The sequence below is a fragment of the Octopus bimaculoides genome, chromosome 19 (assembly GCF_046866305.1).
Source record: "Octopus bimaculoides isolate indiv1 chromosome 19, ASM4686630v1, whole genome shotgun sequence".
Lineage (NCBI taxonomy): Eukaryota > Metazoa > Mollusca > Cephalopoda > Octopoda > Octopodidae > Octopus > Octopus bimaculoides.
Window position 1 is genome coordinate 47,684,517 of NC_142946.1, and position 7,262 is coordinate 47,691,778.

The following is a 7,262-nucleotide window of genomic DNA, read 5'->3' on the forward strand; positions in this document are numbered from 1 at the left end:
GAAATCTACTATGCATTAAAAAAACTCAAAAAGAACACGCAAATAAATACAGAAAAAATTAGAAAACTCCTAAATATGCCGTAGCAGTATCTTTTATTTTAATAAAGCCGCAGAGAGGTTTTAAACTCTTTTGGAAAAATATAAACAGTAACGGTATACTTATAAGTGTCCCAACTATCACTGAATTGGTTCCTCATAACTTTCAGAAAAATTGGTATTTTGGTTTTCCTTTTTCCAATGAAAATTTCTACGGCGAACACTTTTCAGGAAAATGGCTTTTTTAATTTTTTTTTTTAATAAAAATTTCTACAAATTCTGTTCGGGGTACTATTCAAGAAGAGTGGTCCCATTCAAGAAGAGTGGTCCCAGTGCGCGCACTCTCACACTCGCGAAAGCGAGTGTGACTAGTCATGCGCAAAACAAGTATGCGAGTTTTTTTGGTGATAAATAAAAGATAAAATTGTCAACTTTATTATATTCATTATATATATTGTTTCCGGTATAAATTAATATTGACACATTGGAAGAAAAAAAAAATTGCCGGTATGCCACATCAGATAGTTTGAGAAGCACTGTTACGTATGAAAATGAAATTTCCATATAATCGGAATCTATTAAAAAATGAATTATCCACATACAAAACATTGGGATACCCAAAAAAGTCAAATAACCTCCAAATTAAACGTGGGGAACCCTCTTCCTGGAAGACTTCTTGTTGACATTCTTCAAATGAAACTTCTTCGAAGCTGAGCCATCAAACAACACAGAACTTACCATTCTTTTCTAATTTATGAACGCTTCTCAACGATACAAGCCTCGCTTGTGACCGTTCGATCTGCTAGAGAGAACAGCAGTTCAATCTCCCTCAAATCGCATCCTACTGACTTGGGGGAAGAACACATTTGAAAATTTAGTCAGTCCTACGTAGCCCTAAAATAACGGGATGGTCGTTGCTGGAGAGCTTTTGACACTAAGTGTTCTCAATTAGAACTAGCTTGTGATTAAACAATAAACACCGTCTTGGTAGTTCATATATAGTAACATAATAGGGATCTTCCTGATTGGGCGGGCGCCACTTTTTATGAAAACAAGTGGCGCCCGCCAAATCAGAAGGATCCCAAAAGTGGATAAAACAAATTCTCATACGGGAGGGGGGGAGATTCTAACTGGGGGATGCTGAGCACCCCATAGCTACGTGCCTGATTGTGTGCACGTGCTTGTCTTTATGTGTGTGTCTGTGAAGAGAGAAAGAGAGAGAGAGAGAGCGTGACAACGTAAAGAGAAGCAACGCAAACGCAAAATTATTTTCCAGGGGCAATAACTTTCTCTAACTTCTTCAGGGTGATGTATATTTATCCCCCTTAGTATTTATACCGATTGCAAAGACTCCAGTTTGTTTTAAGAATAATGTAAAGTCAATTCTAGCAGGATTTCAAATGAGAACTATGGTAAACGAAACTAACTTCGGTTAATACAACGGGAACGTGGGTAGAGGAGTTCGGAAAATTCACAAGATCCGAATTTTTCCCTTGTAACTTTTAGGAAAATGGGGCTTTTTATCAATGAAATTTGATAGAAATACCTTTCAAACGGCAAACATGACAATTATAAAGAAATTTGTGGAGAGAATCTTTTCCAAGAGATGGAGAGTGGACTTGGGCAAATACACAAGATCCGAACTATTTCCTCGTAACTTTAAGGATAATTGAGATCTTTCAGTCTTGTTTGATATTTCCGTCTTGTTTGATGTTTCTCTCTTGTTTAATCTTTCTGTGTTGTTCGACCTTTCTGTCATGTTTGATCTTTCTGTCTTGTTTGGTATTTCCGTCTTGTTTGATCTTTCTGTCTTGTTTGATATTTTCATCTTGTTTGATCTTTCTGTCTTGTTTGATATTTTCGTCTTGTTTGATATTTCCGTCTTGTTTGATCTTTCTGTCATGTTTGATCTTTCTGTCATGTTTGATCTTTCTGTCTTGTTTGATATTTTCATCTTGTTTGATATTTTCGTCTTGTTTGATATTTCCGTCTTGTTTGATCTTTCTGTCATGTTTGATCTTTCTGTCATGTTTGATCTTTCTGTCTTGTTTGATATTTTCATCTTGTTTGATCTTTCCGTGTTGTTTGATATTTTCGTCTTGTTTGATAGTTTCGTCTTATTTGGTATTTCCGTCTTGATTGATATTTCCGTCTTGATTGATCTTTCTGTCTTGTTTGACATGTGTGTCTCGTATGATTCAGGTGACTGGTTTTTTCTTGTTTCCACTTGTAAATTTACGAGATGAACTTTTATATGGGTAAACAACTTCTCTGACTTCTTCTCTTTTAAATGAAACTTCAAATTATTCAATCCACTGTTGTGAAAATTTTCCTCATGTAAAAGCTTAAATCTGAAACAAAATAAATATATCCTGATAAAACAACATTTAATTCAGTGATATTATGCATACGATATACATGTATAATATAAATATAATTCACCCACCCACACACATATTATATACACAAACATACATATGTGTATATGTATGTGTGCATATATATATATGTGTGTGTGTGTGTGTGTGTGTAATATATATATACATACATATATATACATAAGAATAATAATAAATGGAGCAAAACGCATATAATCAATAAGTTCCTTTAATTCCTACACATGTTTCAAAAATTATATGCACTCTACTCCAGAGGAATAAGAGATGCTGGTTTATACATATAATTTTATCTTCAGGGAACCATTTTACAAATGCAAGACTTGTGCTGAATGCTAAGATTAAGTATGAGGAATAACACTATATAGCTAAGTTTAAACTAGCTTCCTGCCTCAATAATAATAATAATAATAATCCTTTCTATAATAGGCTCAAGGCCTGAAATTGGGGCAGGGGCATAGTCAATTACATTGAACCCACTGTATAACTGGTACTTATTTATCAACCCCACCAAAAGAAAGAAAGGCAAAGTTGACCTCAGTAGAATTTGAACTCAGAGCATAAAGACGGACAAAATGCTGCTTATTTGTCCACATTGTTTTGAATTAATCATGCATTATCTTGTAGCTTTGAAATTTTGAAGAATTTTGAAGAATTTTGAAGAACTATTAATTTTTAAAGCATCTGTTATCTATTAGCCATGAAATCCCTGTGACATACAGAAATCCATAAAACCCCAGAGACGTTTATATCCATCTTTTAACCATTCTTATTGGATTTCATAACTATAGATGAGGGACGCTCTGTGATATGGATAGTGTTGACTACTTTTAATTCATATGATCTTGATTAACTAATTAGCATTTTTCTCTCTATTCCCTTATCAATTTTTTTGCAAATTATACTTACCTGTCTTTATTTGGCACTTCTTGAATATGTTTTAGCATAGTATAGCATGCAACCAGTAGTGAGTGACGATGAATATTATAGCTGTGACGCACAATTCTGAAAAATAGAAATCAGTCACTGAATATTTTTAATATTGGCAATTGATGAACTGAAATATATTGAGTGAAAAAGCAATTTTATATTATGATCTCTTTGCAGCTTCTACTGACCAGTCTTTCTTCCTTCTACAAAACGGTGGGTAATCATGCAGCTCTATTACAAGAATCTACTCTGTCCCCACCCCCTCTCGCTCTTTCTCTCTCATACTGTATCACCTCAATCCCCAGCATAAAGCCCCCATTCTCCATCTTCCGCCAAGGGGTTTGTAGTCTTACAAGCTGTGTTGCAAACTCACTTGTGCTGGTGGCATGTAAACAGAAAAGCACCTGGCACACTCTGTAAAATGGTTGGCTTTTAGAAAGGGCATCCAGCCACAGGACCCATTTCAAAGTAGACATTAGAGCACAATGCAATCCTTGGACTCACCAATCAGATCCTGTCGACCCATCTAACCTATACCAGCATGGAACTCAGATATTAAATGCTGCTGCTGTGGTTACTGAAGACGTTGATGATGATGATGATGACAACAGAAAAACTCTGCCATGGATGAGGGAAATTCTGTGAAATATTTGGTATTGGCATCAAATTTATAGTACTTAAGGGAATGTTTGGAAGACATTCAGGGAAAAGATGGCTAAGTTTGGACAGAAAACTTCATTGATTTGTGTTAATGTAAGTTAATGTAGAATTCTTTATTCTTTACTTGTTTCAGTCATTTGACTGCGGCCATGCCGGAGCACCACCTTTAGTCGAATCAAATCGACACCAGGACTTATTCTTTGTAAGCCTAGTACTTATTCTATCGGTCTCTTTTTGCCGAACTATTAAGTTACAGGGCCCTAAATACACCAGCATCGGTTGTCAAGCGATGTTGGGGGGACAAACACAGATACACAACATATACACACATACATATATATATACATATATACGATGGGCTACTTTCAGTTTCCATCTACCAAATCCACTCACAAGGCTTTGGTCGGCCCGAGGCTATAGTAGAAGACACTTGCCCTAGGTGCCACGCAGTGGGAATGAACCCGGAACCATGTGGTTGGTAAGCAAGCTACTTACCACACAGCCACTCCTGCGCCTATTAGATATAGATAATGATTTCAACAGACAAAAAATAGTTAAAGACAGAATAAGCTTCATAATGTAATGTTTTTGTACATTTTACCTTTGATTGTTATGATGATGAAGATGATGATGATGCTGATGACAAGGATGATGACGATGATGATGGCCATCATTATAATTACCATCACCCGCATCATCATCCTCAACACTACCATCACCATCCATCTGTGTGTGTGTGTGTCTTTGTATGTATGTATGTATGTATGTATGTATATATATATATATATATGTATGTATATAGTCTGTCAAGTGGTTGGCATTAGGAAGGGCATCCAGCTGTAGAAACCACGTGAAAGAAGATATTAGAATTTGGCACAGCATTCTTCCTTATCTGTTCATGTTAAACCATTCAACCCAGAGCAGTATACTGAAAGAGATATTAAATGATGATGATGATGATGACAATAACTATGGTTGACATTATAAGAATGTAGTAAGATTTGAGAGAACATCTGGAAAGCGGACCTTAAACGATGATGATATATATATATATATATATATTATGATTGATCGTTGACTGAACACTATTCAATTTTTTTTCTCCGTGTTTTTCTCCTTGTCTCCGTATTCTTTCTGTTGAAGAGCGTAGCTCGAAACGTCAAAGACTTTCCGTATTCCCGAGCGTCATACTAATATATACTTTTGTTATTTACACCACCTGTCCTCGTCTGTTGTTATTATTTGTATATTCTCCCATATATATATATATATGTATGTATGTATTTATATGTATATATATATATATATATATGTATATATATATATGTATGTATATATATATATGTATATATACTTAATCATATCGAAGGGAAATGGAAATTAATAAATATTTTCACCTCCAGTGGCCTAGCAGATAAAAATGTAGTCCAAAGACTATGAACTACTCATAAGATACAGTGTATATTTAAGCACATAAGAGGAATCCACTCATGGGATTCCTTATGCTAGAAAGAACAGCAAGGTTCAAGAACCACAAAATTAGGGATTAAATCTTGAAAGGAGCAAAATGAGAAAAATTTTTAATTTTTTCATTTTGTTCCTTTCGGGATTTTATCCCTAATTTTGTGGTTCTAGAACCTTGGTGTTCTTTCTAGCATAAGGAATCCCATGAGTGGATTCCTCTTATGTGTTTAAATATACACTATATATACATATGTGTGTATATATATATATATATATGTATATATATATATATATATATATATATATATATATATATATATTATTCAAAAGAGTTCCAACTCTGTCTGTTTTTTATGTTTTATTTATATTCTTATAAAATTAATGTGGGATATAGAATATGGAATATATAATATAAATAGTTTTCATTAATCAGAATAATGTATCAGTATTGTTTTACATATGCTAAGTTTGAAATACTTGAGATACCAATATTTGCTTAATTAATATGTGAATAAATAAAAGCTAATTATAAATTAATAATGAAATAAAATGAAATAGTGTATAGTAATGAAAATAATGAATTAATGCAGTCATGCAAAAACCATGAAGTTGAGGAACATTGAGGGATGTAGAAAAGAGCAGGGGAGAATGGATTGTAATCATGATAGTAATGATAATACAGTTTACAAACGGAGGAGGACACGAGAGAAGTGATACGACATTGGGCAGGCTGCAGGAGCCGGCTGAAGAAGGGATAGAGAGGCAGGCATAGAGGATGAAGGGAGATAATTTAGTGGTCCAGTTGGGGTGGGGGGATCAGTGTAAAGTGTGAGTGAAGAGAATGACATTTAATGGATGAAGAATGACTGACAAGTGAAATGGTTTCCAATAGCAAGAAAAAGTGGGATGCTTGCAAGGATAGGAAGCTGCGGGGAGAGTGATGAGATGTGATGGGATAGATATTCAGAGGCATTGGGTGAGGTTCCCATTTGTGCATATACATTTGTGCATATACATATGCATGGTACACAGCAATTTTTGTTTGCCTAGACTGGAACCAGACTTTAGAGACCAAAAGGTATCAGTTGCTCTCTGCAGCCTGAAAGATATTTCATCATCCAAGAACAGCTGAATGTGCTGCCCAGGTAACTGGTTTGTGGCCAAGAATGTTTATGTCACATAGCCAACTGAAAATGGTGTTTCCTGGGGCTAAATAGCAGTAGTACTTTCCCCCTTTCCTGGGACTGCCACATTAAGTTGGCAACAAACCATCACTTTATTGTGCTGCTACTGTATAAATCTCTTAGAGATTTAGAAATGCAATATTACTAATTTTATATATATATATATATATATATATATATATATATATATATATAAATATATATATATAACTCTTTAAGTTCAGAGTTGAGTTTGCTTTGCCTTTCATCTTTTCGGGGGTCGATAAAGTGAATACCAGTTACACACTGGAGTTGATGTAGCCGACAAGCCTGCCATCCGAAAATTTCGGGCCTTGTGCAGAAAGAACTACTATGTTACTATATATGAACTACCAGGACGGTGTTTATTGTTTAATCACAAGCTAGTTCTAATTGAGCACACTTAGTGTCAAAAGCTCTCCAGCAATGACCATCCCGTTATTTTAGGGCTACGTAGGACTGACTAAATTTTCAAATGTGTTCTTCCCCCAAGTCAGTTGGATACGATTTGAGGGAGATTGAACTGCTGTTCTTTCTAGCAGATCGAACGGTCACAAGCGAGGCTTGTATCGTT